Here is a 14978-nt window from a genome sequence, read left to right as displayed (position 1 = left end):
CACTGTGCTAGATGCTGCTCACAATCAAGGGAATAATGGATGAGACTGACATCATCCTGAGGCTTACATTCTCCTGCATACTTTTGTAAGTACTGAAGACTTTCTCATGGGAATACACTGAGTCTACCAAATAGCAGGTATAATGGTAAACAAAATGAATAAAAATTCTTGCCCTACAATAGCAGCCCTGGGGATCAATTTTAAAACCTTACCATGGTGGACCCAAGAACTCCTTGTATTGAAGACTTCAGGAATCAAAACTGGTTTATAAGAATTACATTTTATAGCCATTTAGTGATACATATTTCACAAGCTATACACTTTATAATGCACCTATTTAGCGTGTACAAACCTAAGACTTTTTTTTTTTTTCGAGACAGGGTTTCTCTGTGTAGCCCTGGCTGTCCTGGAACTCACTTTGTAGACCAGGTTGGCCTCGAACTCAGAAATCTGCCTGCCTCTGCCTCCCAAGTGCTGGGATTAAAGGTGTGCGCCATCACCGCCCAGCCCTAAGACTTTTAATATGTCATAAAAATGTGCAACCATCACTACACAGTTTGTTTTGAACACTTTCATGACCACAAGGAAACACTTTTGCCCTTTAGCTATCTCTTGCATCCTCCCCTATAGACATAAGCAGCCATTTATTTATTCTTTGTCAATTTATTTAAAATATTTATTTTATGTATATGGATATTTCGCCTACATGTATGGCTGTACATCATATGCACACCTGGTGCCCAAAGAGGCCAGTAAGGAGTCAGAGTCCATGATACTGGAGTTACAGATGGTTTGGGAGCTGAAATGTGGTTGCTGGGAATTGAATTCATAGCGTCTGGAACACCAGTCAGAGCTCTTAATGTCTGAGCCATCTTTCCAGCACCCGTCTCTATATTATTTAGAACACTTCATATCAATAAACCATTCAATAATAGTTTCAGGACTTATCCATGTTACAATATACCTTAGTAATTTTATAGATGAATCACATTGTATTGAATAACTAGATCACGTTTTGTTTGTATGTTTACCCACTGCTTGACATTTGGTTGTTTCCACCTGTCGGCTAAAATTATGAATAATTTTGTATAAATATTCATGAACAACCTTTGGCTTAAACAACTGTTTTCAACTCTGTGTATATACCCAGAGGTAGAATTATAGGACAAATATTTATTTTTTAAAATAATGCAGAGTTTATCTGCATAAAATTATAATCAAATCACAGAAAGACAAACACATATGATCTCACACATCTGAGGACTCCAAAAGAGCCAATCTGTGGAATCTCAGAGTAGAGTGGTGGTAATCAGACATTTATATGCAGGGGCAGGAGAAAGATGAGGACGTCACTGATCAATGGTTGCAGAACAGCAGATAGGAGGAATATTTTCGGGTATTCCAGAGTAGAGAATAGTTGATGATATTATAGTTAATAATAACATACTGTGTATTCCACAATAACTAAAAGAGAGGATTTGAAATGCTCTCATGACAAAGAAATGTATGTTTGAGGTTATGAATATGCTAAGAATGACTTTAGTCTTAAAATTGATTCTTTAAATATCACACTTTGCCCCATTGTACTGGCTAGTTTTGTGTCAACTTGACACAGCTGGAGTTATCACAGAGAAAGGAGCTTCAGTTGAGGAAATGCCTCCATGGGATACAACTGTAAGGCATTTTCTCAATTAGTGATCAAGGAGGAAAGGCCCCTTGTGGGTGGGACCATCTCTGGGCTGGTAGATAAGAGAGCAGGCTGAGCAAGCCAGGGGAAGCAAGCCAGTAAAGAACATCCCTCCAGGGCCTCTACATCAGCTCCTGCTTCCTGACCTGCTTGAGTTCCAGTCCTGACTTCCTTTGGTGATGAACAGCCATGTGGAAGAGTAAGCTGAATAAACCCTTTCCTCCCCAACTTGCTTCTTGGTCATGATGTTTGTGCAGGAATAGAAACCCTGACTAAGACACCCATGATATACATAATTATTATTAAATTAGCTAAAAATAAAGAAATATCAAAATAACATGATAAAATACAACGCTTCCATTGTAACTTTAAGCCTCTTGCTGCCTTCTGTTCCTCATCGCAAAGTTAAAACTAGTAATCATAACAGCAATAATACTAGATCTTAATGTTCATAGAAAGAAAGAAATATGCTAGTACATGGGAAACATGCTGACAGGAGCCTGATATAGCTGTCGTCTGAGAGGCTCTACCAGTGCCTGGCAAATACTGACATGGATGCTCACAGCCATCCATTAGATGGAGCACAGGTTCCCTAATGAAGGAGCTAGAGAAAGTACCCAAGGAGCTGAAGGGGTTTGCAGCCCTATAGGAAGAACAACAATATGAACTAACCAGTACCCCCAGAGCTCCCTGGGACTAAATTACCGACCAAAGAGTACACATGGAGGGACCCTTGGCTCCAGCTGCATATGTAGCAATATATGTAGCAAAGGATGGCTTTATCAGGCATCAATGGGAGGAGAGGCCCTTGGTCCTGTGAAGGCTCTATGCCCCAGTATAGGGGAATATCAGGGCCAGGAAGTAGAAGTGGGTGGATTGGGAGCAGGGGGAGAGGCGAAGGGGTAGGGGATTTTCGGAGGGGAAACTAGGAAAGAGGATAACATTTGAAATGTAAATAAAGAAAATATCTAATAAAAAAACGTGTACATGAATACAATGAAACCTATGTCACCTTAATCATAGAAAATATAAACATGGAAGAGGGGCAGAGAGCGCCCAGGAGTGATGGGAACTGTCTGAGGGAATGTAATCAATAAAGTTCTTCCTGACTAGGCTGACCCCGAGGAAAGGACTATCTCTATACAGAAAATATATTATATGTTAGAGCGGAGGCCAACTCCAGGAAACTGACTAAGTGAAAAAGTCTTGTGATTTGTGATCCATTTCCTATCTGGAACCTAGGGAGCTAAACTTCAAGTAAACAGATATTTGACGTTATGAGAAATCACTTCTTTGATGCTGAAATAAAAAGTGAAGTGAGGTCAGTGATGGGGCTCAGTGAGTAAAGGCGCTTGCAGCTAAGTGTAATGACTTGAGTTTGATTCCCTGGAGTGGTGGAAGGAGAGAACCCTTGCCTTCATGGGAACACAATGGCACGTACACACACTACATAAATTAAGTAAATAAATGTTTTCAAATAGAGAAATCTCAGAATAGCATGTGGAACAGGAAGCTTCAAAGATGAACTCTTTTTAAAAAGATTTAACAATTTCTTTTATTACACATTACTCTAAGTTAACTGCTTTCTCCTTCCTGTCATTCTTAGACATCCCTACTTGATTTTAAATACACATACCAGACAAAAATCTTCCATTCATGAACAATATGAATATCATATCATCAAGGATTATAAGGTGATAATATACTTAACTAGTACCAGTTTTTACATTAGATTATGAATTTAATTAGAAGCATTAAAGGAAGGTGAGAAAACAGACTTTATTACTTTATTTACTATCTGTAGACTCTGACAAGTAGCAATTCCAGATATGGCCACTAGATGGCAGTGATCTCCAACTTCTGACTTTCTTCAATGAAAGATATTATTTATGAAAATGAAAGAAATGTCTCTTAAGAATTACTTCTCATTACAAGATGGGCAAGAATGTGTAAGACAAATGGTGATTTTTAAAATGTAATTGTTTTCTTCTTTTCTCTAATTCTGCAGTCATAAATCCTAGTGACAAGGGTAGCACAGCTGTGAAGGCTGACTTGGGGCCAGAGCAGATCTGAGAATGAGTTAAGATATTTTCTACAGCTGTCCTGAGAAGCTTCGCGCAGTTTTCTAGACATGCCCAACTGCAGGGTAGTGGCTTTCCACACAGGAATTTCCCCAAGGACGAACTGGGTCATAGAGCATTTCCTGCCTGTTATATCTGGCTAACGTCTCTGAATAGTTCCTCCTTCCCCTTGTCCTTGACTAAAGTGTTCTCCAGTTCTCAACTCCCAGCTGAAACATCACTCCCAATGGGAAGTCTTCCCAATATACTCCAATGACCCTAAGAGCTTCAACTCCCTTAACAGTAACTCCACCAGTTTCACCATTTTGAGACACACTTTTGTCTTTAAAAAAAGTTCAGTGAACAGGAGTTTATAAATTTTCATGACTGTGGCCTCACACAAATGGAAGATTCTGAGACTTTCAAGAGTCTGAAGATGGGTCCCAGACTTTGGCTGTTCTGCTTGTGGGAAGGATTACTAGGTCACAGATCAAGTAAGCAATGGAAGTCCGGATGTATTCCATACAAGGCAGCTGGGAATGTTTGTCAGAGAAGATGTTTGAAGTTAAGAGAACTGTGGGTTGATGCCTTCTCTCCTATGAAGATTCCGTGGGAGACTGAAATGACAGTCTCTTCTTTGCAGCAGACACTTTGGCAGAGCAAAGCTCATCAAGGCTTTCTAGAGATAGATGCCAGGCATGTGCCTGTTAAACACTTAATTTGTAGAACAGGTTTGTAACTATATTACCAAGATATTGAAGTTTTTGAAGAGAGTGAAAACATTAAGAACAATAAAAGATTTTAAGTCCTCCATAAACTTTCTAATTAGCTAGCTGCTATAACAAGGCACTGATATTTGAAATTAAGATATTTGAAATTAAGTAACATTTAATTTCTATCACTCAGTGCAGTGTCAACACATAGCTTTCTTTTCGCTGAATGTACAGATAGATAGGCAGATAAGACAGATGACAGATAGATAGATGTATGGATAGATAGGAATAGTTTCATGTCCAAAGCCTGACTGATTAAATCATCTATGTAATCTTTAAGATATTTTATATTTATTCAAAGCATAGCAAACGGCCTGTAAGAGAAGGAATTTGGGGGAGGGGGCCACATGGTGTGGCACTTTAAATATGCTTGGCCCAGAGAATGGTACTGTTTGGAGGTGTGACCTTCTTGGAGTAGGTGTAGCCTTGTTGGAGTAGGTGTGTCATTGTGGATGTGGGCTTTAAGACCCTCATCGTAGCTTCCTGGACATCAGTATTCTGCTAGAAGTCTTCAGATGAAGACGTAGAACTCTCAGCTCCTCCTACACCATGCCTGCCTGGATGCTGCCATGCTCCCACCTTGGTGATAATGGACTGAGCCTCTGAACCTGTAAGCCAGCCCCAATTAAATGTTGTCCTTGTAAGAGTTGCCTTGGTCATGGTGTCTGTTCACAGCAGTAAAACCCTTAGACAGATGAAAAAGCATACCGTCAATAATTGGCACAGCCCAGACTGCTTGCCAAATTTCTCCCACCAAAACCCTTCATCTTCCCACTGCTTCACCCTGCGTTGTCTTGATTGTGGGACAGGCTTTTATGGTCTTTGTCTCTTAATTTAATAGATATTTTCACTTGATTTAAACTATATGGAAAAGGCCTTCACAGATTTCAGATTAAATGCAAAAATCCAGCAGCTCCACAACTCAGTGATAAGTCCACTTAATTTTGTGAGTTCCCTTTCTGATGCTTGGAAACTGTTCACTGGTTTCAATATATTGTGCTGATTTGGGGCAAATCTGTGCTTATTTTTACCATTGAAAATCATATTACATTACATTCTATATTTCATTGGGAGCGTGCTTTTCTGTGTAATTCCTTCTCTGAGAGGACTAATAATCATTTCATCTGGGATGGAGAGCAGCTCATGGGACAATAAATGGTTGCTAGAGGAAGAGCTGTCATTTTTTTTCCAAGGGCGTAGCAATTAGTAAATAGCCCAGGTTCTCATAAATAATGTCTCACTCATTCTCATGTCAGCAAACTCAGGAGCCATAAAAAAATAAAAGGTGACAATAAGAAGGTGCTCTAGCTTTTCTCCTGTCGCTCTGATAAAGTATCCTGGCAGAAAACACGGGAGAAAGAGTTTATTTGGGTCACAATTCCAGGTTGTATTCCACTACTACAGGAAAGTCAAGGCAACAGGAATGGAATCAGCTAGTCGTGTGGACAGACACAGTCAACATCAGAAATCAATGGATCAGTTCATACACTCCAAGGCTCAGCTCGCTATCTCCACTCTTTTATAGTTCAGGATCCCCTGCCAAAAGAATGGTGCCACCCATAATAAAGTCATCCCCACAGGTTAACCTAATCTAGACAATCTCTCATTGAGACTCACTTTGCAGGTGACTCTAGATTGTGTCAAATTGAAAACTAAAGCTATCACAGAGGGAAGGAAAACCATTTCAGCAGAAGACAGAGATGAATGGGATGGTAAAAATAATGAAAATCCGTTGTATTGATGTGTGTGAAATTGTCAAGATAGATAGATGGATGAACAGATAGAGAGCGAGAGAAAGAGAGAGATAGAAGGATGGATGGATGGATGGATGGATGGATGGATTGATAGACGGACAGACAGGCAAGCAACAGATAGAAAATAAACAAATACAGGAAATTTAAAACTGTATGGGCAAAAACAAGATGAGGTTTCTAGACTTGGGGTGTTGGTAACTGACAACAAGAGAAAAGAACAGAATTTGACTCATGGCAGTGCTTACATCTCTTTTATAGCAGCAGTGTGCCAGCTGTACTCACCCTTCCAACTTATACATCCCAAAAGCTTGAATTTGGAAAAATACAGTACATTTATGAGCAATTCAGATTTAAAGAGTCTGGTACAACACACAGGGGAATACAAACCAGAAATCATGGGAAACATTTAAAAATAGCTAAGACCGCAAATGCTCGTGTTTCGTCACTTCCTTTTCCTCCTGTGCAAACTCTAAATGTGCAAAATCATCATTTAAAAACTACTTTCCCTATATTCCAATAATAAGCCTGCTGTGAAAGAAAGTGATGTTGTTCACACGAGCCTCAAAACAAATTAAAGACCTAGGAATAGACTTAAGCAAATCAATGGAAGACCCCCTACAATGAAAACTTTAAAACACTCAAAAAATGAAGAGTACATTAAAAAATGGTAAGATGTGGCATGCTCAAGGATGGGAAAATGAATGTCTTAAAAATGTCTAGCATACTGAAACTGATGTACAAGTTCATCACAATCCCAAATACAATCTCTATGTCATGGCTCATGGAACTAGAGAAAGCAATCCTAAAATTCATTTTGGTGAACAAAAAGTCTCCGAATAGAAAGGCCACTGCTGGAGGTATGGAAATGCCTGATCTCAAATTATACTACAAAGTCCTAGTAACAAAAACAGCAAGGTAATGGCACAATGGACATGTCCTTCAATGGAATAATATAAAGGAAAAAAACAAACAAACCACCTAGCTACAGCCATCTCACTTCCTCTTCCTTTTATAAAGTCTTTTATAAAAAGAAATATAGAGAAGAAAGCATCTTTTATTTCTCACCTTATACAAAAAGTAATTAGAATGAGTCAAAGACTTTAAGACTGAAAACTCTAAAATTGTTAAAAAGAAAAACATAGAGAAAACAATTCAAGGTATAGGTGTAAGCAAGGACTTTCTGAAATATTTCAATAATTCACAAAATAATAGGATTGCATAAAATCGAAAAGCTTATGCACAGCAGGCAGAACAGTTAGCAGAGCCAAGAGAAAACTACAGAATGCAATAAATTCTTTGCTAGCTATATGTTTGACAGAATATTAATATCCATAATATATAAAGAATTGTAAAACTACTAAAAAATCAACAAGTGGACTAATTAGATGAGCAGATAGTTATCAAAGGATGAAGCATTGCCACTTAGCCAAAGAAGAGGTGTTGCACATACTTATTATTAATAAAATTCAAATGAAAGTACACAAAGATTCCAACTCACCCTAAGCAGAGTATCTATCATTAAAAAAATAGAAAGAGAGAATCTTTGGGCGGGGGGACACACAGCTGTCAGGAATGTAAATTAATCCAGCCACTATGAAAATCAGTATGGAAGCTCCAGTAAAAACTGAAATTAGAACCGCCATATGATCCTGCTATATCGTTCTTGGGAATATTTGTCCAAAGAAAATAAAGTCAACAGAGTACAAAATATCTTCACATTCATGTTTATTATAGCAGCATCTTCAGTAGCCATGTTATGGAATCAACTTGAGTGTCTGTCAATAGATGATGGGTAAAGAAAATATATACATATATATCCTTATATGTATTATTATATATACTTATATATTAATATATTTTATATATTATATATACTTATATATTCATAAACACACACAATGGAGTTCTGCTTGGCCATGACATTAAGTGAAATGTACCAAGTTGAAAAATGCAAATATTGCTTGTTTCCTGTCATATGTAGAGCCTAGATCTTATATACGTGTGTATAAAAAAAAATTGTATATAATGCAGAAACAGAACTGATACTATTTGAGAAAGGGAAGCAGAGTTGGAGGAGGGGAGAAAGAGATAATAAGAGAATGTTGTGGGTTATAGTCAGAGTACATGATATACTTGAATGAAAATGTCTTTATGAAACCCATTACTATGTATGGTGTTTGTATGTATGTATATGCTAATAAAAAAATAAAACCACTTTTAAGACATTTAATATAAATAAAGTATGTGGTAAAACAATTCTCTTTTTTTGCTTTTGTTTTTTGGGTTTTTTGTTTGTTTGTTTTTTGGTTTTTTGAGACAGGGTTTCTCTTTATAGCCCTGGCTGTCCTGAAACTCACTCTGTAGACCAGGCTGGCCTCGAACTCAGAAATCTGCCTGCTTCTGCCTCCCGAGTGCTGGGATTAAAGGCATGGACCATAACTACCTAGTTGATTCTTTTCTTTTTTTCCTCTCCTTTCTTCTTTGCAAATTCTTAATGATAATGATAACAATATTAGTAAATTAATGTTCTAGAGGAACAGAAATATTACAAAGCATTCAAAAGGGAAAGAAACCTTAAAGAACCTTTTAAAATGCTAGAAAGGTAAAAAACCAGAAGATTCACAAAAAAAGGCAGGAAAATAAAAGTTCAAGAAAGCAAAAGGAATTATAGTATGTAAGAAATCACAGTGTATCTAGGTTTTTTACAGCAGTGTATAATTGACCTTTTAAGTCCAGTTACATGCAATTTATGAAAGTCACAACTCAAATTGAGTAACACACTGAGAAAAACCCATATATATGTAGTAAGCAAGATTTACAACTAAAATATAACAGCATAGAAATGTTTAAAGTAAAGAGACAGAATAATACATGCTGGGAAAATTTGTGGAAATGTACTGTAGCTATATATTTTTATCAGAAAAAAGTGCCCTTTAAGGCAAAAGACATTATTAAGGATAATCTGGCTCAGAGCCGAGTGCTAAAAGGTATAATTCTACAGAAAAGTATCTCAGTTTTATGCTTCCATGCCTTCTAAAAACACAGCTTCAAAATCTACAGCAAAGAAAAAAATCAATGAATTACAAAATTGACAAATCTACCATTACAGTGAGAGTTCTTAACATCCCTCTCTCTGTAATTGATAGATCAAGTAGGCACGAAAAATCAGTAAAGATGCAGAAGGTTTGAGAACGAAAACTAACAAGCTTGATTTAATGGATGGCATTCTACAAGGAAAATTGGAGAAATAAAATGCTCCTCGAGTAGCTTGCAAATGAAGTGCTTATAAAAAACGGCATTACAGTAGTTCCTAAGACCAGGGTTAATATATTCACCAGCCAGTTCTAAAATACGCACTCAGCCTTCTGTCTGCAGAGTCCACAAACTTAACCAGCACGGCTCAAAATATTCAAAATAAACTCGCATCTCTGTTAAGCATGTACAGAAGTCTCATTGTCATTCCCTAAACCATGAAGTGCATCAGATATTTGCATGGTATTTAAATTACACAGAGCATCATAAATAAACTAAAGATGATTTGAAGTACACAAGAGCAAATTCCCTGGAGATACCAAGAGACAAAACACACCTATAAATTCACACACCCACTATACAAAAGGGAAAAAAAAGACTTGTAGTTTTCAGGAAAAAAAAATGTTTTTCTATTGTATCACAGCATAAGATAAGAGACTTAATGCTATACTTTTGTATGTAAGGACATAGAGCTTCATAAACTAAAGAAATAGACTCTTACTTTATTTTTTGAACAAGCGACTACTAACTACTGTCCATAGGATATTTCATAGATTATAAGACATGATTTTTAAAAACTGAATACATCAGTCATTGATATCTTATTATTATACTGGAAAATTTTAGCTTTGTTAGTACATGCCTAAAACAGCACATTTCTCAAAAGTGATGGCGTCTGAATTTCAGTGAAGCAAGTTCTTCACCTTTCAGAGCCTCAGTTTCTTCATCCACAGAATGGGACTGAGCTCTTGTGAGGTTACATGGCAGGAAGATTTTTACAGCAGCAATCCCAGATACAGAGCAGTGTCCAGAGCTGGGGAGTGCAGTCCCTAGAAACCGAGCCTTGACGTTTCTCCTAGTGTAGTTGGCCCCTTCGGTCTTTCCCTCTTCTTTCCCAAGCAGACAGGAGAGCTTGACTCCTGGCGTTATCGCTGGTGCTTCACTGGCCCTCAGTTCTTCTGTTTGCTCTGCATGGTAAACGGAAGGCCCCACAATGCATTGCACTGTACAAGTTGTCCTTCTGAACAAATCGTTGGAAGAGATTTGCAAGGAGGATAGGGGATGCACTCAGGGATATGAGTACTATAGGGAAAGGAAAATGTCACTCGTCTGGAGTGGTGTCGGCATCATAACTTGAGTACCAATAGCAAGAAAGTTGAGGTTTATTTGAGACTTCGGAGACATTTATATTCAAAACAAGAGTGTTATATTCTCAATACATCTCGTGAGGCCAGAATGAAGCAGGATCCCAAGAAACCCAAGATAGTCTTCAGAGGAATCGGGCCTCCAAGCAGCTGCCGAAGTAAGAAGCAGGAGAGTGGTATGCTGGAAATTCTAGCTTCACCTTAGGGGTGCACATTTACAGCCTGGACAAGGATTGCCATGAGAGCAGCTCAGTCAATGTCTATGAATCGCTGTCCTCCTCCCTCTAATGTGCAGGCTTTTCTGCCACAAGCCATTGGATTCAGATGGTGTGTGGTCCACAGCAGGCAGCTCCCTGCAGATAAGAAAGGCTGGATTGGCCTGAAATTTCTTGCTGGTCAGACCTGGGTTCCAGACACTCCCCAAAGGATGAATTTTCTCTTCCTGTTACCAGCCTGTGTTCTCCCAGAACCAGGAGTGGAAGATAATTTGCTATGTCCCGAATGTGTTCACAGCAACAAGAAGATCGGGAGAAACTTTAAAACTAGAAGCCGTACAAAGAAAAATGCCCTACCCCTAAATATGCCGCCTTAGCCAAGATTTTACTCTGATCTAAAGGGAATGGAAGAAGCAAAGAAAAAACATTCTGCGATCCCTATAATGGCAAAAACAAACAAACAAACAAACAACTGGCTGTCAGTCTTCAGAAGCCCCTCCTCCTGTCTCCCAGCAGAGTGGAAACTCTGCTGACAAATCAGCATCCATCACTCTAACAACACCCGGCTGCATCTTAAAATCTCTGACTGACAGCTCCTCATGGTCTTGTGCTGGATTGGCTGAATGCTTAGCTATCTGAGAAATGATTTGGTTTTAGTGGGTTTGTTTTTCTGTAATTTTTTATATAGATTTTTTTCGGGGGGATGGGGAGCAGTTTCAAATCAGCAAAGCAGAAAGTACTTTAAAAAAAATTTTTTTTTGAGTAAGGCTTTATCATGTAGTAACTCTAGCAGGCCTGGAAATTCTAGGTAGACCAGAAACTTGTGGTGGTCTTCCTAAGTATTGGGATTTACAAGCCTGTACAATACTGCCTAGTCAGTACTGATACCCTGTTGACTATAATATAGAGTTCATTGCTTGTGCTAAACAACCTGGGTGTTGACAAGTGTTTAGAGTGCCATACATTTGAAACCATATAGTATGCTACTGTTCAGATTGGCTTTTACCTAGCAATATGCATGTGAGAAATATCCATGTCCTCGATTGATTTCTTGTTTCTTTTTAATGCTGAGATTCTATTGTGCAAGATGTGCCTTATGAATTGATGCTATTACTGGTAGATACCTAGTTGGTGTTTATATATTCAAGTCAGGGTCTTTTGCAGTACAGGCTGGCCTTGACTATTAATTTAAAAAAAAAAAACCTGTTATGTTACAAGGTAAATTCCTCAGGACAGAAAGCTGAATCTAAGATTTACAGGCTCAAAAAAGAGAAAATGCTTTTTGATTGCACATATTAGTCCAGAAGGTTTGACAATTTCCCCACTGCATGAAATGTTAATCACTTTCATTACAATAGGAACAAAAAACCTGTATGCATTACTTTTCAATAAAATAAATTCTATGCTGCTGCTGAGCATAATTGAAATAGAAATTTCAAGCTGTGATTTTTATGGCATTGAAATTTATAATGATTTATATTGTGAGAGTAAAAACTATTTAATTTTTTCCCCAAAGGTAGCAGCATGTGGTAAATGCCTTTAATCCCTTCTAACACTTGGGAGACAGAGGCAGGAGGATCCCAAGGCCAGCCTAGTCTACACAGCTTGTTCTAGGTCAATCAGTACTTCATAGTGAAACCCTGTGTCACAAGAAAAGGTTTCTTTAAATAATTCTTGTTCATGTGGAATATTAAAAGTACACAGCAAGGATCTGGACGGACTGTTCAGTAGTTAGGGGAAGTTGTTCCTTTTGCAGAGGCCCTGAATCCCACTCCAGCTCCAACATCATGGCACCTAACCTTCATCTGCAATTCTAACTCCAGGGGCTCAGGCACCCTCTCCTGGCCTCTAAAGGTGCATACATTCATGGAGACATAATATTTCTACATGTTAAATAAAAAGAAACAAATCTTTCCCAAACTGTACAGACCCTTATGTTTAAAAGCACCAGTAATGTCCAATCACATTCACTGACATGCAGTTTTCATGCTTTGTTGCATTTGAACACAGAAGCAATCATACATATGCACATATGAGTATGGTTAGTTGCACATGCATTTTATGTAACTAGAATAATGCTGGATGTCTATTTGGTATTGTGTATTAATGCTTGACTGCCACATTACAACATATGGAATGAGGCTAAGAGCTCTCGTTCTTCTGTTAGTAAACAATTTGCATGTGACTCAAAATCAATTCTTACTCCTACTCTTTTTCTTTATATTAGAATGAAAAGGAGGAGGCTCTCTCTTGGGTTTTCCATCCATGATGAGTTTGGGTTGACTTTTTTCTCACCCTGGCTTCTCCCCCACTTTCCCGACCTCATCCATGCTTGATCTCTTCTACTCAAGGTGTTTGCTCTCCACTTTCATATCAAATGTATTCCATAACCCTTCCCACCTGTCTCCCTCAATGCTTCCCTGTTTTCACCTCACATGATCCCTTTTCTTATCCCAGACCATACTCACACAAATATGCGTACACAAAAATTAGAAGCTAAGATTTGCATATTAAATTTTATAGCACTATTCAATGGATTCAGTACTGCATCTTCACAGAACTTGGCTCTCCAGGGTCAGACATTACATTCTTCCCAGCTTGTGATCATTTGCTCTTTTTCCTCGAAATGATTAATATTAAAGGAAAATGAAGATAAAATTTATTGAGCACTTAGAGCCAGATATTTTACTATATCCCTTAAATACATTTTCTCATTTAATTTTGAAGTATAATTTGATCAAGTTTCTGCCATTATAGTGGCAGTTTGAAATAATATTAATGGATATGAAGGAAGTTAAGAAATTTGCCAATGATCATGCAACTAGAAATAGTAGCATCCAAGGCTAGACTCCACTAACCAGTTACACTACATGTGGCTTAGCCTGAGAGGTAAGGCCAGCACAAAGGCATCCAACATTGTAAGCTCTTTTGTGCTTTGATTCTCTGTTCTATTTCCTCTCTATATAGCTTAGTATAAAAATGGTTTTCTTTTTCTTTTTCTTTTCTTTTTTCAGTTTCTTAAAGATTTCTTTATGTTTTTGATGTTTTATTTGTTTACATTTCAAATGCTATCCCCTTTCCCGGTTTCCCCTCCAGAAACCCCATATCCCATCCCCCTTCCCCTGCTTCTATGAGGGTGTTCCTCCACCCACCCACCCACTCCTGCTTCCTCACCCTGGCATTCCCCTATACTGGGGCATCGAGCCTTCACAGGACCAAGGGCCTATTCTCCCATTGATGTCCAACAAGGCCATCCTCTGCTACATGTGCAGCTAGAGCTATGGGTCCCTCCATGTGTACTCTTTGGTTGGTGGTTTAGTCCTTGGGAGCTCTGGGGAGTCTGGTTTGTTGATATTGCTGTTCCTCCTATGGGGCCGCAAACCCCCTCAGCTTCTTCAGTCCCTTCTCCAACTCCTCCATCTGGGACCCCTGTGCTCAGTCCAATGGTTGGCTTTGGGCATGTGCCTCTGTATTTGTCAGGCTCTGGCAGAACATCTCAGGAGACAGCTATATCAGGCTCCTAAAAATTGGTTTTCTATAGTTGTTTAGTTAAAAGAATGACAGGCTGGAAAGATGGCTCACTGCTCTTCCATAGGACCCAAGTTTGATTTGAGTACTCTTGTATCAAGCAGGTTACAACTCCTGCTATCTCTAGCTCTAGGGGATCTGAAACCTTTTTCTGGCTTCCAAGGGCGCTACATTCATGTACATATTCATATTCATGTACATATACCCACTCACAGACATACATAAAGATACACAATTTTAAAATAATATGTTTTTAAAGCAAGAAGAAGAGGAAGAAGAGGAAGAAGAGAGCAAGAGGAAGAGAAGAGGGGGAAGATGAGGAAGAGAGGAGGAGGAGAAGGAAAAGGAGGGGAAGGAGGAGGAGGAGGAGGAGGAGGAGGAGAAAGCAGACTGACCCAGGAAGGAAGTCATATACAGTAAATAGTGTGATAATGTCTCCCCTGTCTCCCCTTTTTCTGAATTCCTCAAACAATTTATTCTATAGCTTGAAGATGGCAACTAAACTAATACATTGTATAAACTTGCATTTCGTTTCTTGTTACTTTTACATCCCATTTCCAACAC

The 14978-nt window shown here is 38.5% G+C and overlaps 1 pseudogene; it reads left to right on the top strand.

Annotated features, from left to right (window-relative positions):
* Positions 10630 to 11458, top strand: Gm15018 (predicted gene 15018; annotated as a pseudogene).
* The last annotated feature ends 3520 nt before the right edge of the window (positions 11459 to 14978 follow it).

This window comes from Mus musculus, chromosome X, assembly GCF_000001635.26.
Source record: "Mus musculus strain C57BL/6J chromosome X, GRCm38.p6 C57BL/6J".
Classification (NCBI taxonomy): Eukaryota; Metazoa; Chordata; class Mammalia; order Rodentia; family Muridae; genus Mus; species Mus musculus.
The sequence above is the reverse complement of the archived record's forward strand: the minus strand, read 5'-3'. Positions and strand labels throughout refer to the sequence as shown.